This window comes from Procambarus clarkii, chromosome 23 (genome assembly GCF_040958095.1).
Source record: "Procambarus clarkii isolate CNS0578487 chromosome 23, FALCON_Pclarkii_2.0, whole genome shotgun sequence".
In the NCBI taxonomy this organism is placed as follows: domain Eukaryota; kingdom Metazoa; phylum Arthropoda; class Malacostraca; order Decapoda; family Cambaridae; genus Procambarus; species Procambarus clarkii.
This window is the reverse complement of record NC_091172.1, coordinates 10,318,029-10,331,542: the sequence shown is the minus strand read 5'-3', so window position 1 is coordinate 10,331,542 and position 13,514 is coordinate 10,318,029.

Below are 13,514 nucleotides of genomic sequence, written 5' to 3'. Positions count from 1 at the left end.
CTGCAGCAAATCCGTAAATAAAACCAAGGAATGATCCATCAATGCTAGCTATGTTAAAGATGGCATAATAAAAGTGAGGAAAACTCCTACAGGAAAAATTTTTGTGATTGTAAATTCATCTCACAATGTGGTTTATCTGACTTGACTAACTCTATTAGTGCCTCATCTTAATTAACACCCTTGTTACCTAGTGCAGGCTAGGTAACCTACGTTTCATTGTTACCTTGGCTACCTCATTGTTATCTTGGCTATCTCTAAGCAAACACTTTGATGATGTTTGTGCCCTAATTCAAACAGTTAACAACAAATTCACCTTTATTATACTTATGGAAATGTGATTGAAAGAGGATACAACACAACTCTTAACATACCAAACTACTGTACTGTGCAACTCGCAACTGTCGGCCAATCCAGAGGTGGTGGTGGTACTGCTCTTTACTACCACCAAAAACTGATATGCTTAAAAGTAATTAGAACTAGACACCCCTGTGCAAGTATAACTTTGCCCATTACAGAGTCAAGGGTGACGAGGCTGATTTGACTGTGGGAGCAGTTTACAGAATTCCAAACATGGATGTTGCTGAATTAAACTCTAACCTTAGAACTCTAATACTAACGAACAAACTTAACAAAAACCAACTAATAGTATCAGGGTATTTTAATATTGACCTTTGTGAGCCTGATAACCCTCATGCTGCTAGTTTCCTCAACTGTATGAATTCCTGTTTCCTCATACCATTAATCACTAAACCTTCTAGAATTACCGATACAACTGCCTCTACTCTTGACTACATCTGGACTAATATAACCTCTCCACTTACTTCAGGGATAATCACTAATAGGACCATAGACCATTACCCTACTTTTCTGTTAACTAACATTAATAAACCACCTCTAGATACAATGAAGATAAGCTTTAGGCTGAACAATGAAACTTCTATAAGCAACTTCATTGCTGTTGCTGTGAATATCAACTGGGAGACTAAAATAGGTAACAGTGATCATCAACCTAGCAGTGCAAACATTTCTTCACAAAACTCTGAGCCTCTAATACCCACTGTACAATGCTAACTAAACAAGTCACAACTAAAAGGTTAAACAATCCATGGCTTACTAAGGGTGTACTTAAATCTATTAATAAAAAACATGGCCATGAGAAGAAGAAATAATAATAATATTATTTTATTTAGGAAAAGTACATACATAGATGCAGAGTTACAAACATACTGTTGGATTTATTGATAGAGCTAGTACTGTACATACAATACCTGAAGCCACTAATACGCATAGCGTTTTGGGCAACCGTTAGGTTAGGGGTCATCTCCAAAGGAGTTTCAAGAAGATACTCATCAATGCTGCCTAAAATAATAAGGAGAGCCAAAATGCAATACTATGAAAATAAATTTGACCAAATTAAGGGCAGCATTAAGAAAACATGGAACACTATTTTCCAAATATTAGGATCAAAGATCTTGAATAAGAAACCAATTCTCCTATAAAATGACGATGGTGTGCTTCCAGCCTCGGACACTTCCATTAAATGCAAGTTTCTTCTCATCCATTGGCACATACATCCCTTGCAATTGATATCCCATCTTCCCTAACTAATGCTAAGGAAACTATCCAGAGTCTCTGTACCTAACTCCTGCTAATTCCTCTGATGTTGACGAGATAATCCTGTCTCTTAAAACAAAGTCAGGTGCCCTTGCCTGGATACCAGCTACAATTTACAAAAAACCAGCACTGAATGTAATGAAACGCCATTTTCTGGGTAAGTCCTGGAGGCTCTCCGGAGCTATCTAAGCTGATACATATATCATTAGACTTTGGCATCAGTGTGTATGGAGATACAGTATAGGCCTACCGAGAACCACAAGCCAGAACCTGGCCGCCTCAGAGAGGCACAAGGAGCAATGGCCTATATAAATGTACATGGAATTTGGAGCATTCTATGTCTGTCATTAATCGGGCCAGGCACCCAGAAAGGCAAGTGCCTCAAAAAAAAACCTATTCTGGTTAAACGACTAAAATAGACAAACGAGTGGACAGAACTCCTCAAATGAAAATGAGCATGACGTCACACAAGCCGCGCCACATGTCTGCGCAGCTTACCCTCCCTCTCCCTGGGAAGGGGAAGGGGGGAGCCCCAGACCCACCGCACCGGTGATCCACCCTCCAGTTCGAGGCTGGATGTCAAAACATGCGAAAAAAACGCGGCCGACCGGTGGGGGCTGCCGGGGAGCTTCCAGGTCTCACCCAGAAAATGGTATTTCATTACATTCGACACTGGTTTTTTTGGGGGAGCCCCTTTGGCTCCCAGGAGCTACATCACCAAAGACAAAAACTAGAGGGACTTACCCGGGAGGCGGTCGATGCTCGCACCTCAACTCGAAGTAAAGACAACAGGCTGCAACCGATGACCCAAAGCGACAAAGGCCGACTAGGCCCAGGAACATTAACGAGGTAGCGTGCAACGAGGACCCTGTTCGACTGCCAAAAACCCTGTGCCCGAATGTCAGCCCAAGACATGTTACTGCAGACGGCAGCCAACACAGAAGACTTACGAACGTCATGGGCACAGGGAATAGACCGTAGGCTGGCTAGTCCGAATAACCCTGCAGATGACCTGAGAGACCCAAACCCTAGAACAGGGAAGAAGAGTTATTTGCAAGCCACTGAGGTTGTGGCGTGCAATTAACGGCAGAGAGCTGCAACCAGACAACATATGATGCACCCCTTGCCTGACCAACCTAAGGACCCCTTCGGAAAGCAGCAGTTACATTCTTCGCCAAAAAAGAAGATGGCTGCAAAAGAATGAACCTATCACCTCGACCAAAAGAGCAGAAACCATTCCGACGGAGGAGAGCATGAAGCTCCCCAACCTGACTCCCCCACAGAGGCCAATGCCAAATAGAAAAGAACCTTAGAAAATCAATCCTGAACCGAAAGGGCCACAACAAACCGAGGAGACGACAAATAAAGCACTGTCCAAAGACCAGGATGGCTCAGGCGGCACATGAGCAGGCCGGAGGTGAAACAATCAGCCGAGGAGAACTGGAGGGTGGATCGCCGGCACCGTGGGTCTGGGGCTTCCCCTTCCTCCTCCTGGGGAGGGGGGAGCAGCTGCTCGTTTTTCATTTGGGGAGTTCTGTCCACTCGTTTGTCTATTTTAGTCATTTTAACCAGAATAGGGGTTTGTTTTGAGGCGCTTACCTTACTGGGTGCCTGGCCCAGTCGATGGCAGACATAGAATGCTCCAAATTCCATGTGCATTTCTATAGGCCATTGCTCCTCATGCCTCTCTGAGAGGGGCCAGGTTCTGACTCGTGGTCCCTGGTAGGTCTAGAACTCCATACACACTGACTGATGCCAAAGTCTAATGATATCAGCCTGGATGCCTCCGGAGAGCCGAGGGGGCTCCCCCCAAAAAAAAGCCTCAACATTTCTAGCTCCTGTTATTGCATTACTCTACAACAAATAAACTCCAAATGTTTCCTGATACAGTATTCTAAAAAAGCGAGAGTAACCCCAATCCATACATGTGGCGATCTCAATGATGTCAACAATTTCAGACCTATATCAATTCTGCCAACCTTATCTAAAATATTTGAAAAGCTAATCTACAAGCAGCTTTACTCTTACCTAGTTAAGCACAATATAATTAGCTCTTGCCAATATGGCTTCAGCCTTAAAACATCCAGCATTGAATGTAATGAAATGCCCTTTTCTGGGGGTAACCCCATAGGCACCCTGAAGCTATCCAAACTAATGTGTACTATATTAGTTTGGGTTCATCAGCCACACGAGTTCATTAGGTCTACAGGGGGGCCAGAACCCGGCACCCTCAGAGGCACAGGGAGCAATAATATACGAGCACTTTACATGTTTATTCAGGTAAGGTACATACATACAAGAGATTTTACATAAATTGATAGATTTATAGATAGAGCTAGTACATACAATGCCTAAAGCCACTATTACGCAAAGCATTTCGGGCAGGAAAAACTTTAATGACTAATACTTAATACTAAATGAGTATAAAGCATAAAATGTGTTGAGAACAAATAAAAATAAAGATAAAAAGGGGGAAACATGGCTGTAAAAGCAGCACAAATACAAATAGGTCGACAAACAGCATTGTTTAAGAAAACCGACATGGGTTGACAATATAGGGGTAAGGTAGGTTACAGGGAATTTATTAGGTAGTTCTTCGTTTTTATCTTAAACTGGTTGAGAGAGGTACAGTCTTTAACATGGTTGGGAAGGTCATTCCACATTCTGGGTACCTTGATTTGTAGAGCATTTCTAGTTTGATTAAGTCGTACTCTTGCAATATCAAAACTGAATTTATTTCTGGTGTGGTGCTCATGGGCTCTGTTACAACCTTCAATGAAGCTTTTGAGGTCAGGATTGGCATTACAGTTCAGCGTTTTATATATGTATAATACACATGAGAGAATGTGCAGCGACTTAATATCTAACATATTCAGAGATTTGAGTAGGGGTACCGAGTGATGTCTGGGGCCAGAGTTGGATATTGTCCTAATGGCAGCTTTGTGTTGAGTAATTAGAGGACGTAAATGATTTTGGGTAGTAGAACCCCAAGCACAAATACCATAGTTGAGATATGGATAGATGAGGGAGTAATAGAGCGTCACCAGGGCATGGCGGGGTACATATCTGATCTAAGAAAGAATGTAACGTATGTCATATTCTGCCATCGACTAGGGCAGTTACTCAAAAAGATAGGCAAACCAAAACAAACTAGCCTGGAAAATTGCTACCTACCACCAGAAAAAGTCGAGAAACTCTTGCTAAAAGAAAAGAAAATTACCAGTAATTAGAAACTGCCATCAATTATCACTCCCGCTTGTTAGCATAACCTCCCTTTCCCCATGACAAGGGGAGAGGGAGCTGGCCACCACCACCTCAGTTTGAGATCAGATGGAAAAACTGCCGACCAGAGAGAGGGAGGGAGGGAGAGTGGGTTTCAGGGAACCTCTGGGGCTATCCCCAGAAAAGGGCGTTTCATTACATTCAACGCTGGATTTCTGGAGGAAGCCCTGTTGGCTCCCAGAAACTAACTACCCACAAAGAAAAACAGACTTATCCGGGAGGGGGCAACATCGCAGGACTCAAGTCGAGGAAGAGACCGACTGCCATGACAGACGCCTCCGAGTCACACAAGGCTGGAAAGGGCCTAGAACATTCATGAGATATCTAGCGGCCAGGACCCTGTTCGACCTCCAAAACCCAGTGCCCGAATGTCAACCCAAGACACGTTACAAAAAACCTCGGTGAGCCCCGTGTATTTTCATACGCCATGGGCACGAGGCTGTAGACCGCAGGCTGGCTGGACTTTTATGACACTGCGGACAACCTGAGACTCACGAGCCCTGGAACAGGGTACCAGGGAAACCGGATCCACCCAAATTGTGTCCACCATCACAGAAACAGTGGCCTGCAGGTAGCTGCATAAAGCCGCCACCTGACGCAACAAGTGATGCACCCCCGGCCTATCCAACCTAGCATTTACCACCAATGGAGAGACTTAGATACAGTATTATGTTGCCCACTATGCTCTCTTTTCACTATACTTCTCCCAAGCCCATCTCTGTCTAACATATGATATCTGTGCATGGGGTTCAACCACTGCAAATTACCTTATGGCCAGCATCCCTCAGCAAATATCTGCTATTATAACTAACAAACTCTCTTCAGACAACACACAGCTCCTCTGATTAAATCCCTAAACATGCACTGACTCCACACATTCTCTTATGCTATTTCCATGTACAAAACCTTATTTCTAAAGGCTAATCCTAATGTGAAACTCTTCTTTGACAGATGTAATAGAACCCATGAGCACCACATCAGAAATAAATATCTGATATTCCTAGTCAAAATAATCTGTACAAACACTTCATGCACATAAAGAGGACCCAGTTTATTGAACTCACACTCTAATAAATTAAATTCATTTAATTAAAAAGAGGCACTTCGCAAGCATTTTGGCCTGGGTTCGAATCCTGGCCGGGGAGGATTGACTGGGTGCCAATCTTTAACTGTAGCCTCTGTTCACCCAGCTGTGAATGGGTACCTGGTTGTTAATCGATTTAGAATGTTGTATTTCGGGAAAAAATTTGGATCAAGGACCTGCCCGACACGCTGTGTGTGCTAATGGCTTTACAAGAATATAAAAACTCATATATAAATAAAAAAAAATATCAAGAGGGCCCCAGTAGTACAGGCTTGTTTTTGACTAACAATCAAGAACTCCAGGTTCAAATCCTGGGTCATACAGAAATGATTGGCATGGCAGACCATGGCATTCCATCCAAATACAGTATATCAATTTGGATACCGTAACCAACATGCAGTAACCAGGCAAGCCTTAGGTTAGGGTCATCTGCAGTCACATGGCTTTCAGTTGGGCTTTACTTTGGTAATTCGGATACAAATTACATTGTACACAAGATGATTCACCAACAGATTTTGAAACCTGCCTAACCAAGCTCAAGCCAACCTAACACAAACCAACCGAGGCCAAAACAGCCTAACCTAAACTAGCACATCCTATCATAGCAATATATAAAGTTTTAACAAACAGAACAAGCTTCGTCGAATTGTCTGGTGTGGGAAACTACTGGTGTGGGAAACATCAACGGCACTTTCCTGCACCACGGGAGATTACACCCTTTCCAATTTTAATCCCTCCCTCTCCACCCAAGAAGCAAATTAGAGATCAGCCCAAGCTTCATCTTGAGGCAAAACTCAATGCCATATTGATGCTCTGTCCAAAGAGCATTCTCTCTCTCAAATCATATACAGTACACTGATGGTTCTTTACACCGCCCCCACGGGTCCAGCTGGAAGTGCAGTTGTCCTGACAATGGGTGATGGCTTATATTTTGAGTGGGGGAGTCCGTATAAACAACTGGGCCTCTACCCTTCAGACTGAACTATTTGCCTTGCTCCTTGCACTGAAATGTGTACAAGTCTCAAAACTTGATACATTAATTGTAAGTGATTATCATCCTTAATTCCTCTCAACTCCTTAAGACATAACTATAACATGCTCGTGTCTGAAGTTACACACAAATAAAACAAAATTATTAAATGATGGTAACAGAGTCCATTTCATGTGGACTTCATCTCATGTTGGCCTCCGAATACACGATAGAACTGATGAATTAGCCAAAGAATCTGCCTTTAAAGGAGAAATTGACAATCTGGGATTGTCAATAAGCAATCTGAGAGCAGCAGTACACCGAGAACTTCAACAAAATCTTGTAGATCTAAGGCAAAGTGAAATCAACACCAGTAATTCCATCTATCATACTATCATGCAAGAGAAGCCACTCATTTATGGATCATCCAATAAAATCAGCAGACTTCTAGATGTTACTACTGCTCGGCTTAGACTCGGTTACAAGTATCTCTGGGAATTCTCATTATCTGCCGATGTAGACCTGATCAAATGTAAACTGTGTCAAAAAATTGTTGGCACACCCTCCGTCACTATGTGATGGAGTGCGAAAAGATACGTGAATTCGGAGACAATTCTATAACCAATGTACCAACGATGTGTCAATATTTCATTTAAAATTATCTGGTACCAGAAATTTTAGCCAAATATCCCCAGTTTGCTAACTGTAGGTAGTAATTAAGTGATTGTAACCTATCCACCGCTGCCCACTGGATGGGGGGCGGTGTGCAGGACAAACATATCAATTGTGACACTAACTCTCCACATATGTCAGTTGCTTAATTTAGAACCTGTACTTGAGGTCGATCTCGAACCCATTGTTGATGTGACGACTTATATTGAATTTTGTAACTAGCTCATCAAGATTGTAACTTGCTTAACTAAATGAATTGTGGGGTTCAGTCCCTGAGCCCATTATGTGCCTCTGTAACCCTTTCCACTACCGCCCACAAGATGGGTATGGGGTGCATAATAAATGAACTAAACTACTGTAGGAAACTACCATACCCAGGTAATTCGATTTGTCGTAGGACTCGTCCAGAGGTCCTCCCTGGGCCTACACTGCATACCAACAATTATTAATTTGGGTGAATGATTATTTGTGCTCACATGTATGGCTATTATTTGTGCTCACATGTATGGCTATTATTTGTGCTCACATGTATGGCTATTTATGATTATGCTCACAAACCGACGGCAAATTATTTGACATTCACCAGAGGCCCGAAACGCTTTGCGTAATAGTGGCTTTAGGCATTGTATGTACTAGCTCTCCCTATAAGTCAACCAATCTTTGTAAAAATTTATTGTATGTATGTACCTTACCTAAATAAACATTTTATTTTATTTAATTTTATTTTATTTAGATACAACTTGGACGCAGCAAGACGGGGAACAACTTACCAACTGGTACTAATGGGTTTTCTTGAAATTTCTTCCAGAACTTATTTCCGGGTGATTCATATGCGTTGACCTGGATAGCGTTGATGTCATTCCTGAGAGTGATCCAGTCTAAGTCATCATCAGAGACGTGGCCGTGTGATGCAGCAGGGCCCGAGCTCCCTCCCTCCTCGCCCGCCATCACTACACTAACACAGTAACACTTCCCACCCACCACCGCAACACTAAAAATAATGATAATTGTATTTATTTATTTACTTATTTGTTTATATACAAGAAGATACATTGGGTTTACGAAAGTACATAATATTGATGTTTGACGCGTCTATGGGTCATCCAATAATGTTAGCAGACTTCTAGATGTTACCACTGCTAGGCTTAGGCTCGGCTACAAGTACCTCTGGGAGTTTGTAACATCTGCTGATGTAGATTTGACTAAGTGTAAATTGCGGAATTTAGAGATAACACCATCAATAGTGTCCAAGAAATAGTCACTGCTTTTCCCAAAAGCGGTGAAGTTCTCCGGGGAACGAAAACGTATTACCATGATTTGGTGTCTAACCGACTAAGTAGCGCGCGCGCGCATCGAGTGGGGTACTTAAACGCGCGCGCGCGGACTCTGCGACACACCATTTGGTCACCATTTGGTCCGGGAGACATCTCCCGTCACGCAGGGTGCAGTCGCACCTCCACAGATCTCCAGTATCATCTATTGATACTGGTGATGGCTCAAAAGGGCCACCACTTACGGGCTATTCATGCCCGTGTCACCTTTTGGGTGGCTTAATCTTCATCAATCAATCGACTCGGCGACCTCTTGCTCGCCTCTTCCTCACCAGTACACTACAAAACGGAGGAGATAATGGAGATTTATAATAATAAAACGGAGATTTTTTATAATGTGTGATGTTAGTGCTATCGGTCTGTAATTTTTTGCCTCTGCCTTATTTCCTCCTTTATGAAGTGGTGCTATCTCTGCTGTTTTTAGTATATCAGGAATAACGCCAGTATCTAGGCTTTGTCTCCACAGAATGTGGAGGGCCTGCGATAGTAGTTTTTTACAGTTCTTGATGAATATGGAGTTCCAAGAATCCGGGCCTGGTGCAGAGTGCATAGGCATACTGTTTATGGCTTCTTCAAAATCTAGTGGGGATAGGGTGACGTCTGATATATGATTTGATGTTGGTATCATATCCATGAAAAATTCATTTGGGTTATCAATCTTTAGTGCATTTAATGGCTCACTGAAAACAGAGTCGTACTGCTTCCTCAGTAGCTCGCTCATTTCTTTGTTGTCATCGGTGAAAGTTCCATCTCCCTTTCGCAGGGGCCCGATACTAGATGTGGTTTTTGATCTTGATTTTGCATAGGAGAAAAAATATTTCGGATTTCTCTCTATTTCACTGATGGCCTTTTGCTCTCTTTGCCTCTCCTGGGTTTTGTATGATTCTTGTAGCTTGAGTTCAATTGTTTCTATTTCTCTACCTAACCTTCTTCGCCGTTCTTGAGATAGGGTGCGACTCTCAAGTTGTTCCGCGATTCGTTTTCTTCGCCTATATAGGGAACGACGTTCCCGTTCCAATCTGCATCTCTTTCTCTTTTTTCTTAGGGGTATGCGGTTTGAACATATTTCTAGTGCTACTGAGCTTATTTTTTCCAGGCACTGGTTCAGGTTTGCATTTTCTAGCTGTTCTTCCCAGTTTATTTCTGTGAAGTCCTGGTTTATTTGCTCCCAGTTTATCTGTTTATTATTGAAGTTGAATTTGCTGAAATCTCCTCCACCGGGAATCTGGACTGGTTTTGAAGGTCTACTCCCCATGGTTGTCATAACTTCAATTAAGTTGTGATCTGAGTAACAGGTATTTGTAATCATTATGTTCCTGATCAATTCATCATTATTAGTGAAAATGAGGTCCAGCGTGTTCTCCTTCCTAGTTGGTTCTACTATTTGCTGGTTTAAGGCAAACCTGTCGCACATCCGTAGCAGGTCATTTGCATGTGCCTGTTCATTTAGGCTACTTCCTGGTATTCTTTCTGATATTACTGTATTAGCCAGATGCTTCCATTTCAGGTGCCGTAGGTTAAAGTCCCCAAGCAGGATGATGTTCGGAGCTGGATTAGTGAGGTTTTCCAAGCAGTGTTCTATTTTCATTAGTTGGTCTTTAAACTGCTGAGGGTTTGCCTCCGGTGACTTATATACAAGGACAATAACTACATTTAGAATCTCTATTTTGATTATCAGCACTTCCACCATATCATTTGAGGTGTTTAGCAGCTCAGTACAGATGAGTGTGTCTTTGATGTAGAGACTGACCCCACCCTGAAGCCGGTGTTTCCTATCACATCTGAAAAGATTGTACTCTGAGATCCATATTTCACCATCATGGTAGTCCTTTGTGTGGGTTTCTGTTAGGGCTGCAAACACTGCCCATGCGGACAGTCCTAATGGTTTCCTTGCCCTAGGGGGCGTCACTGGGGCCCGGAGGTGTGCACGGTGTGGCCTAGTGTCCGTGCCTGGGGTAAGGCGTGGGCTGACTCCTTACGGCTCTCACGCTAATGGGGGCTGCATTAGGGGCCTCTGAATTTATTTCTGGTGTGGTGCTCATGGGCTCTGTTACAACCTTCAATGAAGCTTTTGAGGTCAGGATTGGCATTACAGTTCAGCGTTTTATATATGTATAATACACATGAGAGAATGTGCAGTGACTTAATATCTAACATATTCACAGATTTGAGTAGGGGTACCGAGTGATGTCTGGGGGCCAGAGTTGGATATTGTCCTATTGTTATTTTTCTTAAATTACATCATTAATGAGTCAGAGGTCACTCCCTGCAATACCTTCAGTCCTATTTTACTGACAGGCTCCAGTATGTTTCTGTGAATAATTCCATTTTAATCTTAATTAAACTCTTAATCTTAATTAATAATTATCACTTTAAAGCGCGCGGCGATATGGACTGGACCTTCCTGGAAGTGAAATCGACGTTTTCGGGTGGCCGAGCGGCTACACTGAAAAGTGCATACTCTTTTCGCTGTCCTGACCTTAATTTTCAATGTACAGATTTCATTTTTATACCAATGTGTTCGCAATAGAATGATCTATAGGAACATATGTATATGTCACCAAAGAATGAGTTAAATCACATAAAAAGCTAAAGAACTACATCGATCACTAGCCGTGAGCTCCAAACAGCAACGAAATGTTTCTATTCTTTTCAGCGTTGTCAACTCCACACGTGTCCTACAGAGTTAAATTTGGTATCACTGTGATTGCAATTAAATTCCCTACACGGAAATATGCATATAAATGTAGAATCATGATCGCGGCCCACACCAAGAGTGTGTGAAGTGCGCGATTACACTTGCCGTGTCAATAATACAATAGTCTTTCCACTAAGTTACAATACAATGCCGTTCTCTCAAATATGCCATGTGCCTATTAGAAAAAACGGAAATTTAATGGTAAACATTTTCATACCATCCCCAAGTCGATCGAATTAGAATTGGATTTTATACAAATATTTTTTAATCGCGAGTAAATTTACGACGCACCTGTACTCCCAGGAAAAAATACACGTCGTTTATTTACGACCCAGGAGCGTTAACATTGACAAAACTCTATATTTTGTTTGGTAATAAATCCTCAAATGAAATTAATTTAAGAATAAACAATATTCAAATCAGTAGTAAAGTTGATGGTAAATTCCTTGGAGTCCTCATCGATAACAAGCTGAATTTCCAGGGACACATTCTAAATATAGCAAAAAAAGTTTCTAAAACTGTTGGCGTTCTTTCTAAGATCAGATATTATGTACCTCGCCCTGCCCTGGTGACGCTCTATTACTCTCTCATCTATCCTTATCTCAACTATGGTATTTGTGCTTGGGGTTCTACTACCCAAAATCATTTACGTCCTCTAATTACCCAACACAAAGCTGCTATTAGAACAATATCATAAGAACATAAGAACATAAGAACAAAGGCAACTGCAGAAGGCCTGTTGGCCCATACGAGGCAGCTCCTATTCTATAACCACCCAATCCCACTCATATACTTGTCCAACCCGTGCTTGAAACAATCGAGGGACCCCACCTCCACAATGTTACGCGGCAATTGGTTCCACAAATCAACAACCCTGTTACTGAACCAGTATTTACCCAAGTCTTTCAAATTCCAACTTTCAATATCCAACTCTGGCCCTAGACATCACTCGGTACCCCTACTCAAATCTCTGAATATGTTAGATATTAAGTCACTGCACATTCTCTCATGTGTACTCTATATATTTAAAACTCTGAATTGTAATGGTAATCCTGACCTTCAACGCTTCCTAGAAGGTTGTAACAGAACCCATGAGCACAACACCAGAAACAAATACTTATTTGATATTCCAAGAGTTAGACTTAATCAAACTAGGAATGCTCTTCAAATCAAGGGACCCAGAATGTGGAATGACCTTCCCAATTATGTCAAAGATTGTACCTCTCTCAACCAGTTTAAGATGAAAACTAAGTATTACCTAATTAACTCCATGTAACCTACCTTACTTCTAAATGTCAACCCATGTCTTACTATTTAAAAATATATATATAAAAATGCTGTTTGTTGACCAACTTGTATATTGGCTATTTTCTACCATGTTCCCCCCACCCCCTTTTTTTTATTTTTTATTATTTTTTTTTCATTCAACACAATTTATACTTTAAGCTCAATTACTATTAAGTTTTAGTCTAAATGTTTTTTTCCCCACCTCTCCTTGCCCGAAACGCTATACGTACTAGTGGCTTTAGGACTTACACACAGAGATCACACTAACGTGATGCATCAAATGAACAAATCCACAAGGGCCGTGACGAGGATTCGAACCTGAGTCCAGGAGCATCCCAGACACTGCCTTAATTGACTGAGCTACGACAGTTTTTTTTTATTATTATTTTCTACCACAGACGTGGCCACACATTTACAAAGAATGTATACATTTTCTTCTGTCCTCCATGGACAGGGTGAGAGATTTGTCAAACATACAGTTCAGAGATTTATTGAACAACCACAGAAGGTGATCGTAGTGCTTTTAAAATGTTAGGCTAAGCTACATACGTAAATACATAGATACATAGATTTATG